This window comes from Balaenoptera borealis, assembly GCF_965194805.1.
Source record: "Balaenoptera borealis genome assembly, chromosome: X".
Lineage (NCBI taxonomy): Eukaryota > Metazoa > Chordata > Mammalia > Artiodactyla > Balaenopteridae > Balaenoptera > Balaenoptera borealis.
This window is the reverse complement of record NC_138881.1, coordinates 38,789,614-38,806,508: the sequence shown is the minus strand read 5'-3', so window position 1 is coordinate 38,806,508 and position 16,895 is coordinate 38,789,614. Positions and strand designations below refer to the sequence as shown.

The window sequence follows — 16,895 nt, the reverse complement described above, 5'->3', positions numbered from 1 at the left end:
CAGATAACCATTTTTATTGGTTTTTGGCTTACTGTTACAATCATTTTTGGGGGGCAAGGTTGGAAATATAAACATATATGTATACTTATATTTTTTTTAAATTTTTATTTATTTATTTATTTATTTATTTTTGGCTGTGTTGGGTCTTCGTTTCTGTGCAAGGGCTTTCTCTAGTTGCGGCGAGCGGGGGCCACTCTTCATCACGGTGCGCAGGCCTCTCACTGTCGCGGCCTCTCTTGTTGCGGAGCACAGGCTCCAGACGCGCAGGCTCACGGGCCTAGTTGCTCCGCGGCATGTGGGATCTTCCCAGACCAGGGCTCGAACCCGTGTCCCCTGCATTAGCAGGCAGATTCTCAACCACCGCACCACCAGGGAAGCCCTATACTTATATTTCTATACACAAAATGTAGCATATTAGATATACTGTTCATAACTGATAATCACTCAGGAAAATCGCTCCATATCAGTGTAAATTGATCTTCCACATTCATTTTATGGCTGTATAGTATTCTAGTTATTAAATCAGTTCCCTAATGATAGCAATGTGGATTATGTCTGTAGGTTTTCTATCACAAATAACGTTGTAAAGAATAACCATATGTATAAATAATTACAGGTATTTGATAGTGTATCTTTGGGATAGCAGTGACATTGCTGAGATATAAGGTACATGCCAATGTAATTTTTTGTTTTTTGGATCTTGTCAAATTCACCTCCATAGGAATTGTATTATTTTGCATACCCTGCCAGCAATATATGATTATAATTGTTTCTCTATAGCTTTGCCAATGCAGTGTCTTGTTAGATTTTTGGATTTTTGTCAACTAGTAGGTAAGAAATACCATCTAACTATAGTTTTAATGAACAATTCTTATATAATAAGTAAGACAGTATATGTTCACATTTAGAATCCATTTTTTATTTCTTTGGTGAGCCTAAGGTTCATATTTTTGGTCCATTTCTTTCTTCATATTGATGGCCTCTTATGCTCTATTTTGAGAATCTCTGTATATTAGAGCTAGTTTTCTTTTTTTTTCTGTGATATAAATCACAAACATATTTTCCCAGTTTGTCTTTTGATTTTGATTAATGTGCTTTTTGCCATGCAAAAAAAAATTAATGTAATAAAATTTATCAATCCTTTCTTTCATTGCTTCTGAATTTTGAATTATAATTAAGGAAGTTTTTCTACTACCATGTTATAAGGAAATCCACCCATATTTTACTTAGTGTTTATATAATTTCATATTTTATATTTAAATCTCTGATCTCTTTGAAATTTATTCGTGTATAAAAAGACCAAGACCTTTTTAAGAGAAAAACATCAGATATCCATTAGACTTTTTGACAGGAAGGCCTTACACCAAAAGACAGTGGAGTAAAGACAACGAAAGATAATACAAGTCAAGGATTTATATATCCAGCCAAGCTAACTTTCAAGTATAAAGGCTACAGACATGTTATGAGCATGCAAGGATTCAGGGAATATTTTTCCATGAACACTTTGTGAGGAATCTATTAGAGAATGAACTTCACAAATCCACAACGACTGAAGAAGGCATAAGGACTGGTTTTAACCATCAAATAAAATTTCCTGTAGAGTTAGGTCTAAATGATAGATGTAGGATGGAGCATTATAGTACAAATCTCTTTCTCTGACTCTGACTCTCTTCCCACTTATAAGGACTCCTGTGATTACATTGGACTCACCTAGATAATCCAGGAAAATCACTTCATCTCAAGGTCCTTAACTTAATCACACACGCAAAATCCCTTTTGCCATGTAAAGTAACATATTTACAAGTTTTGAGGATTAGGACATGAACATCTTTGCAGAAGGCATTATTCTGTCTACCACAGGTAGTTACTGGGATTAAAAACAATACTTCTAAGATCATAGCAGGGAAGCAATAGAGTATCAAAAAAAGAAAGTATATATATATATATGTACACATATATATAATGATATTAATATACAAGTAACCATTTATAGAAAATTATCTTTTTACATATCAATGATATAACAGAGAGAATAAAACATACTTTCTAGTAAAAGACTATATATATGCATACATGTATACATACATATACAAAAGAACTACATGTATGTATGTGTGTATATATATATATGCTTGTATATATGTAAATGTGAGGAAAAATGGATGACAGATTCACACTAATAAAAGGAGACATTTACATACTTCTCAATATAAGACAGAATAAGTGGATAAAAATTAGAAGGATATAGAAAGCAATTAACAAGGTATACATCATAGCATACTTTGAACCTATATAATAGAGAACATACTTTCTTCAAGTGTACATAAGTCATTCAAAAAATTAACTGTATCTTAGGCCACAAAGAGAGATAGCTTCAGTAAAATTCAAGAATAGAAAAACTACAAAAAGTATTCACTGATCACAGTGCAATAAAACTAGAAATTAATAACAACAATTAAAAAATTTTCTTCTACCTGGAAATTTTAAAATAGTAAACAACATTTGAATGAAAGAAAAAACATGGACCAAAACTTGCAGAATTTTTGAAAATAACAATAATGAAAACATGATCTATCAGAATCTATGGATACAGCTAAAGCATTTATCAGAGGAAATTTTATATCTTATAATACTTATACAAATAAAGCAGATATACATTTTTCTCTGATAACTGCCTCACCCAAGAATATGCTTGCCCCGTCCACAACTACATGGTAGCTCCATTGCCAGGGCTGGGACTCGTCCTTATTTAAAATTTTGATATTTTGTTCATCATGGATTTTTGTATTAATTTTCATTTTTAAAAATATTGCATTAAAGTATCATTTATCTCGATTAATGCGTTTTTTGGTGCCTCCTTAAATTTTGTGCCCAAAGTCAGTGCCTCACTTGCCTTATTTTAGTCTTAGCCCTGAATTGGGCCTCAGAGATCATCATCACTTCCCTTGACAACACGGATGGGCATAAACATCACCCAGCACTCCAAATTGAGTGAATTCCCTTCAACTGCAGCAGAGAAGCTGGCAGAATTTCTGCACTTACTGAGCTGGGAAGGAGATGCCACCAGGGTAAAGGGGTGTCTATAGGAGCAGCCAGAAACAAGATCACTATAGACTCCCATGGTTCTTACCTGAAGTTCAGCATTTTTTCAAGCACAAATGCCCCTCAGATTATTGTGTCTTTGGTTAATTTCCAGAGCACTAAAATGGTTTTTTGGTCAATTTTGTATAGCTTTATAGTATACAAAATTGTATAGCTTTATAGCTATTTGAGGAGAGGATTTACTCATGTCCTCACTTGAGCATACCAGAAGTCCGGCCTTGGGTCAGCATTTTTATTATTTTTATGTCAACAATTAAAGGATTTTCAAGAAGTAAAGGAAAGTAATAACCAGTAAAAACCAGTCAGATCTGCAGGCTATTTTCAATATTTTTTAAAGGCCTAACCGAAATAGCATGTTCATTTCAATAAATATGTCTGGAATAATTAAAAAGATGTCTTACTTTGCTTCTGTTGTAATCACATCATTTCAGAGTGGATCCCAGCTACTTAATGATGTTCAGAAGCTGTGTTTGGTAGTTATAGATGTTTCTGATTAATTAAAAACAGAAAAGGAAATTATGACTTAATAGATACAGTTTGTTCTCTAGGCACTGACTTCCAAAACATGAAATCCATGGGGGAAGGAAATAATAAATAAGTGGCGTTTAGTGGTTGAAAGGTTGAATCAGTACTTTAAAGAAAATTTAGAGCAGCCATTTCTCTTAAGCCCAGAGAATCTTGGAAGATGGAAGAGAGGTAAATATACACTTCAAAGACTTCCTAAGAGTGGCCTTGGGATTAGAAATGTGGATCTCTTTTGGTAAAAGAAATAAATACACTGAAAAAAATATTCTCCTTGCTTCTTCTCCTTTGCTAATGGCAACAAAATCCACAATTTGTAACATTTTATATATGTTTAAAACTGAGGGATCTCTGCTCAAAAATCTCTTCTCCAATTGGTGATGTCTGATAACCCAAACTTAGAGAGTTCTAATATTTAAGCTTCCCCTGTGATTGTGGACATTTTTTCAAATGTAAATACTGCTGGCTGGGATCTCAAACTCAGCCATGAAAAGATGTTAGGGAATGTGAATTAGATACTCAATTCTCTGAGTAAAAATGGGGGGGCGAGCAAGAAGGTAGGAGAATAAGGCACAGCAATGCCTGATAGGCCGTCTAAAGACGATTGTTCCCTGCTACAAAATTTTCCTAGGTACAAGAACTAAAAACCATACTAGTCTGTTCTAAGGAGACTAGTTCTTGTTAACTGATGCTCCCTTTGTTTCTCTGAGGATCATGGAAGTCCATGTACCGTATGTCTGAATGATTAAAAGTTACAAATCAAGCTAACTGGTAAACCTAAAATATCAATACATTCAAACATACTCTCCTCCTATTTTGGCAAATATATCTTCATAATGACTGAATTTAAAAGTCTATATATTTAAAAGCTAAACTACTAAAATTAATTATTATTGTGCATGTCTAGTTGTTCTGTTGACGGGTTAGTGATATTTAGGTGAGTAATAAAATAAGGCAAATATAATTTATTAATTATTACATTTATTTCATGAAATTTTTTCTTGCTTTCATCTCAATGAAATCCTTAATTATTTTATTATAGTCAATATTTTCACATAATCTGTGAAAATTACGCTATTTACACTACTGATCGAAACCCAAATTATCTCTTAAGATTAAAAGCCAAACACAAAATTATAATTAATAAATAACAAATTTTTGGTAAAACGTTTTAAGGTAAAGCTGAAAATATTTTAATTTTTAAAAATATAATAAAATCTTACTAAATATTTTTATGAATATTAAAGCTAATAACGATTTGGCATTCAATGTTCATTTAGTTGCCAATGTGAAGAATTGGTATCACAGTTTACTCCTGTTTTGTGTAGACCTATAGGTAATCAAATTTAAGAGCGATATGAATGGTTTAGTATTGAAAAATTTCCTTTAGATGCCATGTTGCAAGCACCATGCTAATTTGTAATTATTTCTAAATTAGAACGAGAGCAGAAAGAAAAGCAAGAAAATGCTTTCTCCTCAGCATTACTGGGAAATATTTCAATATGCAAAAATTTATCGTGTTGCTGATGTCTGAGAAAAAAAGAGTTGAAAATGAACCTTTTCTCTTACTTTAGTACTTCTGCCATTCAAATTCTCTCAGAACTCCAAAGAAGTGTTTATTTCCAGTGTTGCCAATGGCATAAATCACAGATCTTCACAGCCTTGAGATGTGTTTGGCCTTAGTTTTGAGGACTTCATTCCTGTTGGATCCAAATGGTGTCAGGCGCAAAGGTGGACACTTAGCACAGCGGGTTATGGGTTGTGCTGTGTTAGCACTGAGCACCAGAGCTGAGTGCAAGAGGTGCCCATATGTTCTTTCACACATTTTTACATGTGCATATTTGTGGCATTGTGTTCTCTAAAGCATGAGCCCCAGGGCAGATGTCCTTCTTGCCCAGGTCTGAGAATGGTATTAGTAAAGATAAGCATTAAGTGTTGGAAATACAAAGAGAAAAACCTCAAGAGAATTTGTGAAACAACATTTCTTTTATGTAAAGTTGTTTACTGAGGACGTGTGATGTAAACAGCCTAATCTGCCTCCCTTTAAAAATATCTAGATAATTACACATTGCTTATTAATGATTTGAATATATTCTTCACATTGCTTTCTTTTTCTCCAGTTAATATTGCTTTTTAAATTTATCTAGGTGAATCCACATGGATTAACCCAGGTTCAGTCATTTTACCAATGTGTAATATTCTATGGTGTGAATACACTACCATTTATTTATCCACTCCTCCACTGATGGACATTTATGTTGTTTACAATTTTTCACTAATAAAAATGAATGCTGACATAAATATTTCTGTATGCCTCCTTATGCAAATGTGTGCATTTCTCTGTGATATAGCCCCCCAAAAATATTTAGGATGTGCATATTTAGGATTATGTGGATATTTAGGATTAAAGGATGTGCATATCATCTACTTTCTAGATATTGCCAAATTGCACCAATTTGCATTCTGCCATGAATATGAGTCCTCATTTCTCTGCAACCTAGACAAAATTTGACAAACCTAGGTAATGTCAAATCAATAATAGATATAAAACCATATTTTATTATTTTAATTAGTATTTCTCTGATTACTAGTGAGGCTGATTATTTTTTCAAATGTTTATTGACCTTTTGATGAAATGCTTATTTAAATTCTTCATCCATTTTAGAGATACTATGTTTTAATGAAAATGAAGCTTTGGTTAATTGTTCACATCTGCTCCTACCCCTTAGGATACTTTGTTTTTTTAAAAAAAATTTTAATTGTAAAATTTTGACAATATATTCACTTGATTTAAGATTATATAAAAAGTTACACATGAGAAACATCACTCCAAGTCAAGTCCCATTAACCTCACTGCCATGTAAACTCTTCATTGATAATCATTTTTCAATTTACCATTTTGATGTTTATTTATTCTTTATTTTTATATTTTATATTTATTCTTTTATTCTTATTAAGAAATAATAATGAAACTATTAGTCTTATTAGAGAATAAAATAAAGAGACTACCCAGATTAAGAAATGATCATTACCACAGCTTTAGAAGCTCCCTCTCCCTATCCCTAGAGATAACCATGTTATGACTTTGCTTTTCTTTATACTTTACTCCTACCTATGGCTTTATTCTGTCTCCACATTTCATTGATAGTTTGACTGAATATAGGATTCTAGGTTGGAAATCATTTTCCTTTAGCAGTTTGAAAATATCAATTCATTTTCTTCTAGATTTCAGTGTAGCTAATGAAACAGGTGTTGTTAATGAAACATCTAGATTTCGATGTTGCTAATGGAACATCTGTTGTTAATCTTAATTATTTTTCATGATTCTCCAATATTATTTGTTCCCCCCACCCTCAGAAGCTTGAAGAATCTTCTTCTTTCCATCCCCGACTTTCTTAAATTTCACAATCAAGTATCCGTACCAAGGTATATTTTCACCTATTGTGGTGGATACTTGGTGTGCCCTTACAATTTGGAAATGTGTTTCCTTCAGTTCTGATCAATTTTGTTGAATTATTTCATAGACAATTTCCTCCCCTGCACTTTCTCTTTATAATTGTTCCATAAGTCTTCTTAGCTATTGAAATTCCAGACAGTATGCCCAACATTTTTCTCTTTCACTTCCAATTAACATTTTTTTCCTTCTGATTTCTGAGCGATTACCTCAAAAGACTTGAGCTCTAGACCCAATATTCCAGTTATTATCTTGGTCTCTCTCTAAGTTTCAGATTCATCATGTTTAGAAGGAATAAGCTGAACTATAAAATGTTTAACTTGCCTTCCAACTCTAACTTACTATGATTTTCTCATTGAATCATCAGGTAGGCAGGCAAGTATATCTATTCCCTGTGTGAACAGATGAAGGAATTAAGTCTCAGAGAGTTTAAGATCAGAATTAGAACGTATCCTTCTGACCCCTGGTCTAGTCTACCTTCTGTTACACTATGTCACATGACACAATAATCATAATACTGCAGTCATGAACATAAACTAGTTTGACTAAAATAATAGTTTGCTTTTAAAGTAGTTCTTCTGTACTGTACACATATGCCAATAATCTCTACCTAGTCTAATTTTATCTTTGTCTGTACCTATTCTAAATTTATCTTTCTAAGATGATACCTGTTATTCAATAAGATAGTAGCAGCAGTAGGTATAATAAACTGCTAACAAATGATAGAGAGTTTTCACTAACCAATTAAATTGACACTTCAAACACTCAACTTTCTCCTTGAGTAAAATACATTTTAAGCTTTAGGGGAATTGGGGCCCTTAAGTTTACTTTTAATGATGGTGTCCGGAATCTAAACTATATCTTTCTCTTTGTTCAAATGCCTCTAATTATGATTATTTTCCTGTATTTAAATGCTGATCTTCACATCTTTCTCTTCTTTTCCTTTTTCTCCATGTTTAAATGATGGCACATACAAGATAACATATAAAATATATTTAAAGTTAAAATAATGATAATACTAAAACTCCCCCATACCCATCATCCATATTAAAATATGGAACATTATCATTACCTTAGAAGATCATCTATGGCCCTCCCTGATTTCATCCTTCTGCCCCACCCTCTGATACGCCCACAATCCTGACTGCACTAGTTAGTTTCAGCTGCCATAACAAAATACCAAAGACTGGGTTACTCAAGCAAGAGAAATTTATTCTCTCATAGCTCTGGAGGCTAGAGTCCAAGGTCAAGGTGGCAGCAAGTTTGGTTTCTTTGTAGACCTCTCTTCTTGGTTTGTAGACAGTCATCTTCTCACCATGTGTTCACATGGTGGTCTCTCCTCGCACACACATATCTGATGTCTCTCTCTGTTTGTGTCTTAATCTCCTCTTCTCATAAGGACCTTCTTATATCCTCCTATAAGGATTAGGTCCCACCCTAATGACCCCATTTTAACTTAATTACCTCTTTAATGACCCTCCAAATAGTCATATTCTGAGGTACTGAGGCTTAGGGCTTCAACACATGAATTTTGAGGGGACACAATTCAGCCCGTAACACTGACTTTTGCATCAATTGTGTCTGCTATGGTCTGAATGTTTGTGTCCCCCCAAAATTCATATGTTGAAACTTAATCCCCAAGGTGATAGTATTTTGAGGCGGGATCTCTGGGAGGTGATTAAGAGGCAGGGCCTCTGGAAAGTGGATTAGTGCCCTTTGAAAAGAGGCCAGAGAAAGCTTACTTGCCCCCTTCCACCATGTGAGAACACAGTGAAGAGGTTCTGTCTTATAAACCAGGATGCAGGCCTTCACCAGACACCAAATCTTCCAACGCCATGATTTAGACTTCCAGCCTCTAACACTGCAAAAGAAATTTCTGTTGTTTGTAAACCACCCAGTCTTTGGTATTGCAGCAGCCCATACAGATGGGCCACTTGGGGTCCTCAGTCCTTCAAGTCAATGGGCACAGATTAATCCTGATTACTTACCCAGGGAAAATTTGACTACTATTCCACAGTGAAGGTAAGAAAGAATATGTCTGGAATACAGGAAATTTCTTAGGACATTTCTTAGTATTACAATGTCCTATGATTAAGTCAGTGGAAAACTACAACAGCACAATCCAGGCAGGACTACTAAGGGCCCAGACCCCTCAGGAATGAGGGTTTGGGTCGCCCCACCAGATAAAGAACCACAACCAGCTGAGGTGCTTGATGAAGGCAAAGGGAATATGTGATGGTCATGTAAGAAGGTGGTTATAAGTACCAGCTATGACCGTGTGATCAGTGACAGAAATAGGGACTGTAATTGTCATGACTATTTCCTCATTTTGTCATGAATATGTTTGTGTGTATATATACATATAGTAAGCAAATATCTTTGTTTTCTTTCCTACCTTATTTCCCTATCATATAACATAAGATGTATTAACTTTATATCAGTTAATTTTACATCATAGTAATTTTACATCATATAAGTAGTGTTAATTTTACATCATAGTATTCAAGTTATGGGATATAAGAAGAGTAAACATCATTCAAAGGCTTTACTTCCTCTTCTGAGGAAGGGACTAGTACATTTTGGGTTGTACACAGGATAGTTGTATCATGTTAGGCAGAATTATAATCTTGTTATTGGTTTAAGGAGGTGCATATAGATATTAAATTGACAAGAGGTGGGATTGTGATAATTTTATGTGTTAACCTGACTGGGCTAAGGGATGTCCAGATAGCTGATAAAACATATTTTCTAGGTGAGTCTATGAGGGTGTTTGTGGAAGAGAGTAGTATTTGAATTGATGAACTGAGCAAAGCAGATTACCTTTCCCACTGTGAGTGGGCATTATCCAATCTATTGAGGGACAGAATAGAACAAAGAGGTAGAGGAAAGATGAATCACTCTCTGGTTGAGCTGACACACCCATCTGCTGTCCTCAGACACAGGCACTCCTGGTTCTCAGGCTTTTGGACTTCAGTTGGGACTCTTATGCCATAAGGCCTTTGGACTTAGACTGAATCGCGCCAGCATCTTTCCTTTTTCTCCAGCTTGCAGATGGCAGACTGTGGGACTTCTCAGCCTCCACAACCTTGTAAGCCAATTCCTATAATAAATCTCCTCTTATACATAGCTATATATCCTATTGGTTCTGTTTCTCTGGAGAACCCTGACTAATACAATACCCTTGCTTTACTTTGTGGATATACTGTATATTTTTTATCACCTGTCTTAGTTCAGGCTGCTATAACAAAATGCATACTGGGTGGCTGATAGACAACAGAAATTTATTTCTCACAGTTCTAGAGGCTGTAAGTCAGAGATCAGGGTTCCAACATGGTTGGGTTCTGATGAGAGCCCTCTTCTGGCTTGTAGACTGCTGTTTTCTTGTTGTATTTTCACATGGTGGAGAGCAGACCAGAGGAAGGAAACTCTCTTGTGACTTATAAAGGTATTAATCCCATTCATGGGGTCTCCACCTTTATGAGCTCATCTCTCAAAGGCCCCACTTCCTTATACCATTCATAGGGTTTTAACATATGAATTTGGAGGGACACAAACACTCAGTTTATAAAACCACCAATGGGTATATACTTAAACATTACTTAGTTTTGCCAGTTTTTGAACTTTATATCAATGGAACCAATACTGTATTCCACTGGGTCTTGCTTCTATCAGTTCTTTGAGATACATGATTGATTTCCACTGCAGTATAAGAGTTTATTACACAATTTATTTATCTATTCTATTATTAATGATATTTGGTTGTTTCTAGTTTCTTGATATTATTAGCATTGCTGTTATGAAAGTTCTTGTACATGCTTTCTGGTATATATTTGCAAGAATTTCTCTAAGCTTTTATATACTGGTAGAACTTCTGGGTCATGGGATTTGTGTACAGTCAGTTTTACTCAAGGTGCCTTTTGTTTCTAGGCCCATTTTTATTTTTCCTACTCAATGACAGAGGATTCCTGTTGCTTCCCAGTTGACATTCCCCCCTTCTTCCTTTAGTGGAATTCTGATTTTCAGCTGGGCATATGATCATTCAGAATGGAGACTTTATTCTTAGCTCCCTTGCTAAAATGAAAGCATGAATATTGGTTGGGACTTTTTGGAAGGCTGCTTAAAGAAAGCTGACTGCTGGGAGGTTGCGCTTTGTACTTCCTGCTACTTGAAATGCAAGTTAGATAGTGAATATCCAGCAGCCATCTTGACCTTTAAAGATGGAAACCATATCTTAGGATGTTGGAGCAGAAAGAAGGAATTGTGGTTTCCAGAGGACACTGTGAACTTCCATACCAGCTCTGGACTTCCAAATTTCTGACTTCTTTAATGTGAGATATTAAATCTTTGTGTGTTTAAGCCACTATTTTTTAGTCTGTGTACTTGCAGCTAATAGAGTTTCTAACTCAACACATTTTCAAATTTAATGTGATATTCAATTTCTGATATTTGAGCATATAAAAAATATTTTGAATTTTTAGTTTGTTACCTCTCAAGTTTGATGATTTCTTGATACCTCTTAGAGAAAAAAAATCTTTATTTCATAATGTCAGTTATTCCCCCAAGGAATAAGAGATCTTTGATAGGAACACTTGATAGTCCCTAAGAAACCATAGCAGTGATTCTCCATCTAACAGGAAGCTTCTGCCTTTAATAAGTGTTTCCATGCAAAGAAGGATTACAGAAGACAATAGAATTATTAACTGAGAGGTTATGGTTAATCTTACTACACACTTTTCTCATCTACCTATATATTCCTCCCAGTCCCACCCTCTGACTCCCCTCAGAATTAACCACTATCATTATTTTAAAAAAATTTTTATGGCTTTGAAAATATGATTCTTAAGCAATATATTATTAGAGTTACTTGTTTTGAGTCTATAAAACTGTAGTTTACTGTATTTTGTCTTCTGGGACCTGCTATCCTCTCTCAAAATTAGTTTTCCAAGAATTATCTATGATTTAATGAGTCACTAAGAGCATGATTTAGGATATAATTAGCTGTCATAATAGACAAACCCTCAAATTTCAATATTGCAACACAATATAAGTTCACTTCTCTCCTGCATAAAGTCTAAAATACACATGCTTTAATAGTGTATGGCTCTCATCCAGTTGGTGAATCAGGAACTTAGAATTTCGCCACATTATCCTCTGCTCCCTTCAACATATGGCTTCCTAAGTTTCCATATTTATCTTCCCTCAAGCTACAGAGAGAGGAAAAATATGGAGGATCCATGTAAGATGTTTCTATAAGTCAGTTCCAGAAGGGGCGCACATCACTTCCTCTCGTGTCCCATTTATGAAAGCTCAGTCACATGGTGTGGCAACCATGGAGGTGTGCTTCTCAGATCTCCCTTTAACACAGAAGTTGCTGGAAGGAATTCAGTGAGCTGACAGCCTCCAGCTGCATCACCTTTAGGATCTATCACAATATTCAAGGTGAGGCTAGTTTCCCAGGCAGTTTCCAACCAATGACAGCACGGCAAGTTTACAAGGGGCTGGACATTTTTACCCAGTGCAGAATTTATCTGTGGGCAATCTTTGTGTTGGGACTTCACATTGGACTGGCCAAAACTTTCTCAGAGCTGCACTGCAGTCTGAAGTTTTTCTTAGCCACTTATCCTTCCTTCTCCTCTCCTTTCACATGGGTGAGACCTGCATCATGATTTGAAGGGTCTCCCTGAATACTCTTGCTCCCTCTGCCCTTTGTTATTCATAGGGCTCAAGCTCAATAAAACTCTTAAACTCCTAATTCCATCTTTGTGTTGGCTTCCCAGAGGATTCCAAATGACACACATGATCACACATAAATTCAAGGGAGGCTGGAAAATAGAGTCTAGCTGTATTCCCAGGAATAAGAGAAAATAGGTACAGTGATCAGCTAATCAGTCTCAGCCATAATTTAGCTCATTCATTTTTACTGATGTATGATAGCTCTTTTGTGAATACACCACAATCTGTTTTATTCACTTTTATGTCAGTGGACAGTTGGGTTGTTCTGAATTTGGGAGCGGGGTTGTTTCTTACCATTACAAACATTGCTGCTATGAAGAATTGCACATATTCTGTAACATAATTATGAGAGTTTCTCTTAGTTATATGTACTTACAAGTGGTTGCTAAACTATAAGATGTGCACATGTTCAACTTTGTGAGATTATGTCCAACTATTTTCCACAGAAGTTGTATCAATTCATACACATGCCAGCTATATATAAGAGTTCCCTTTGATCCACATCCTCTCCTTCACTTGTTTTGTTAAATTCTTAATTTCTGCCGTTATTGTGAGATATAAGAAAATAATGGAATTAAATATTAATTTTCCTCTGTCCTCCACAGTTTCTAGGAACTGGTACAGAAGCTTTATAAATATTTGTCCTATTAGCCAGCCCCTCTTTCTATTAGCTCATTCATACCATTCATCCTACTCAGGTCTGTCTGTGTTTATTTTTCCTTCATTGCTACCATTCATTATCTTTTACTTCTACATCAAGGGTTCTTTGCTTTGTCTTTATCTTTTAATGCTCTCTAATTCTTTCCTTATTAAAAACAAGATTTCATCTGACATTTTCTGTTAATTAAGATTAATCTCAGAACCCCCTTACTTAAAGAAAATTAAAACCACGTTAAATAAATAGAGGAAACTGGAGAAAGGAGAGACACATAATGTACACAATCCAGCAATATTCCATGGTTCTCCTGTTCCCACACCCAGCTCACTGAATACAAACATACATGTATACATACACACGTGTTTATGATGCATGTGTGTACATATGGTTGAATATATACATATGTGTGTATATATACACACACATAATATATATACAATACTATAATATAGAAAAACCTAAAATATATATGCATTATATATGTGTACATTACATATATGTACATTATAGGTATGTGAGAAATATAGATAGATAGATAGTTAGATAGATGGATAGATAAATTGATTGATTCAAGGTACCTAACATAACATTGGATTTATTGAGAGTATATTAGGTTAGTGTTACTGTGCAGTATTGAAATTTGTGACTGATACAAAGAGGTGTTAAGTATCTTATGTTCCAGCTTTAGAGTCTACCGCTCCACCAGATGTTCAAGGCTGCTGCCTCCCTGTATGGCTTGCTAATATTTGCCATTAGGCAGAATTACACACTCCCTTCCCCCATAAATCCAAATAAGAAGCCTTAAAGAAAGGAAAAATCTCCTTTGGGCAGATTGTTACGTTTGTGATCCGAGATATGTCTTCCTCCTCTCAGTGGCCCCTGATTTTGGAGCCACTGAAGAGATTAAAGACTACAACATTGTTAGGGACTATCATGGCATGTGGCAGAATTCTGAAGTTCAAGTAGAATATGGGGAAGCAGCTTACCAATGCCTAGGGCAGTAGCATACAAAAGGCCTCTCATCATGTGGCCTATGGGAGTTACCTCCTGTCCAAAGAGCCCAAAGCCAAAAAGCCAGAGCAATAATTATAACTAAGGAAAGGAGAGCAACCCCACCATGAACCATTGTGTAATAGCACATTGGGCATTCCCTACTCTTTTCTTTACACCTTACTGCAAAGAAGATGGAGTAAAAGTGGTTAAAAGAGCAGACCTTGCGCTCTACCACAGCCATCAGGCCCTTAAAGTTCCCTACATGTAAGCTGCTAGACACACAAGTTTAGCTTTTCCTCTGGGAAAAAGAGAAAGGCTTTGGATTGAATATGACATTGACTTTGTAAAAGAATAGGACTAAGTCATGAAAACTTGAATGAAACTGCTTTAATTACTGAAAGTGGCTGAAAAAGCCACTGAAGTGAGATATTAAGCTCCTCACCAAGAAAGGAGTGACTGAGAGCACAGTTGGAAACAGTAATTGAAAACAAAAGACTCTGGGCCAAGATGTCAACATTGGAGGGTCTTGAATTTCCCTCTTCCCATGGATGCACCAAATATACAGCTACACATGGAGAAATTCCTTCTAACAGAATCCCAGAAGCTAGTTGAGTGACTCCTACACATCAGGAAACAGAAAATACTCACATCTAAATGACCTGCATCTAGGTACTGATTGTGATCCTCCCTTTTGGCACACTCCTGGGGCTCAACACACTCAAAAACTGAGATCCACTAGGAATGAAGATAATGACTTTGACAGTCACAAAGTTTTGAGAGGCAACCAGGAACTTGGGCCAGACTCATTGACATGGTTTATCTCCTAAATGAGACCAATCTGTTAAGACTGGGAGAGGTGGTTGTTTTATCTAATTTGTGGAAACCAACACAGAGAGTCAAGAAAAATTAAGAAAAAGGGGACTATATTTCAAACAAAAGAACAAGATAAATCTCCATAAATCAATCTTTTTAAAAATTATTTATTTATTTATTTATTTATTTATTTATTTATTTATTTATTTATTTATTTTTGGCTGCATTGGGTCTTTGTTGCTGTGCACAGGCTTTCTCTAGTTGCAGCGAGCAGGGACTACTCTTTGTTGTGGTGCACGGGCTTCTTGTTGCAGTGGCTTCTCTTGTTGCGGAGCATGGGCTCTAGGCGTGCGGGCTTCAGTAGTTGTGGAACACAGTCTTAGTAGTTGTGGCTTGCAGGCTGTAGAGCACAGGCTCAATAGTTGTGGCGCATGGGCTTAGTTGCTCCACGGCATGTGAGATCTTCCCGGACCAGGGCTTGAACCTGTGTCCCCTGCATTGACAGGCGGATTCTTAACAACTGCACCACCAGGGAAGTCCCAGAAATCAATCTTAATAAAATAGAGATAAGTGAATTATCCAGAAGAGAGTTCAAATTAACAGTTGTAAAGATGCTCACTGAGGTCAGGAGAGCAATGCATGAATAAAGTGAGGATTTCAACAAAAAGGATAGAAAATATTTTAAAAGTACCAAACAGAAATCATATAGCTGAACAATAAGATAACTGAACTGAAAAATTCAATAGAGGGGTTCAACAACAGGTCAAGCTGGGGAAAGGATTAGTGAACTTGAATACTGGGCAGTGGAATTCATCCAGTCAGAAAAGCAAAAAGAAAAAAAGAATGAAAAAGAGTGAGTATAGCTTAAGGGATTTATGGGACACTATAAAACAGCCAACATATGCACTACTGGAGTCCCAGAAGGCAAAGAGAGAAAACAAAGAAAGAAACAAAGGGGAAGAAAGCTTATTCAAAGAAATAATGGCTAACCTTGGGAAAGAAACAGACATCCAGATCCAGGAAGCCCAGAGAGTTTCAAAAAAGAATTCAAACACTCACATGAGATACATTATAATTAAATTGTCAAAAGTTAAAGACAAAGAATAATAAAAGCAAGAAGGGAAAAGCAAATTTTTATGTACAAGGGGACCCCCAAAGAAATAATCAGTGTTTTTTTCAGCAGAAATCTTGCAGGCCAGAGGGGAGTAGTATGATATATTCTCAGTGCTGAAAGAAAAAAAAAACTGCCAACGAAGAATATTCTACCTGTTAAAGTTGTCCTTCAGAACTGAAGGAGATGGAGGCTTTGAGATTGAACCCAATTCCAAACTCACTCAGATTGTTAGCAGAATCTGCTCCTTGTGGTTGTAGGGCTGAGGTCCTTGTTTCCTTACTAAATGTCAGCTGAGGGCCACTCCAAGCTCCTTGAGGCCTCTGTCTGTTCTTTCCACATTGTCCCTTTCATCTAAGGGCCCATTATTGTGTGCTGAGTTCTCACACTTGGAATCACTCTGATTTTGCCTTCTGTGCATCTCACTAACTTCTGTCACATCTCTCTGTTTTTAAAGGGGCATATAACTAGATTGGGACCCCCTCAATAATACAATATAATCTTCCTAT

The 16,895-nt window shown here is 35.8% G+C and overlaps 1 long non-coding RNA gene across 1 annotated transcript in view; it reads right to left on the bottom strand.

The window, feature by feature from the left end:
* Window positions 1–10,285: 10,285 nt before the first annotated feature.
* The window catches only part of LOC309621192, a 46,249-nt gene continuing 39,639 nt past the window's right edge, over window positions 10,286–16,895 (bottom strand). The window contains exon 3 of the long non-coding RNA XR_014239806.1: window positions 10,286–15,768. This is a non-coding gene — a long non-coding RNA (uncharacterized lncRNA). The remainder of the gene's footprint in view (window positions 15,769–16,895) is intronic.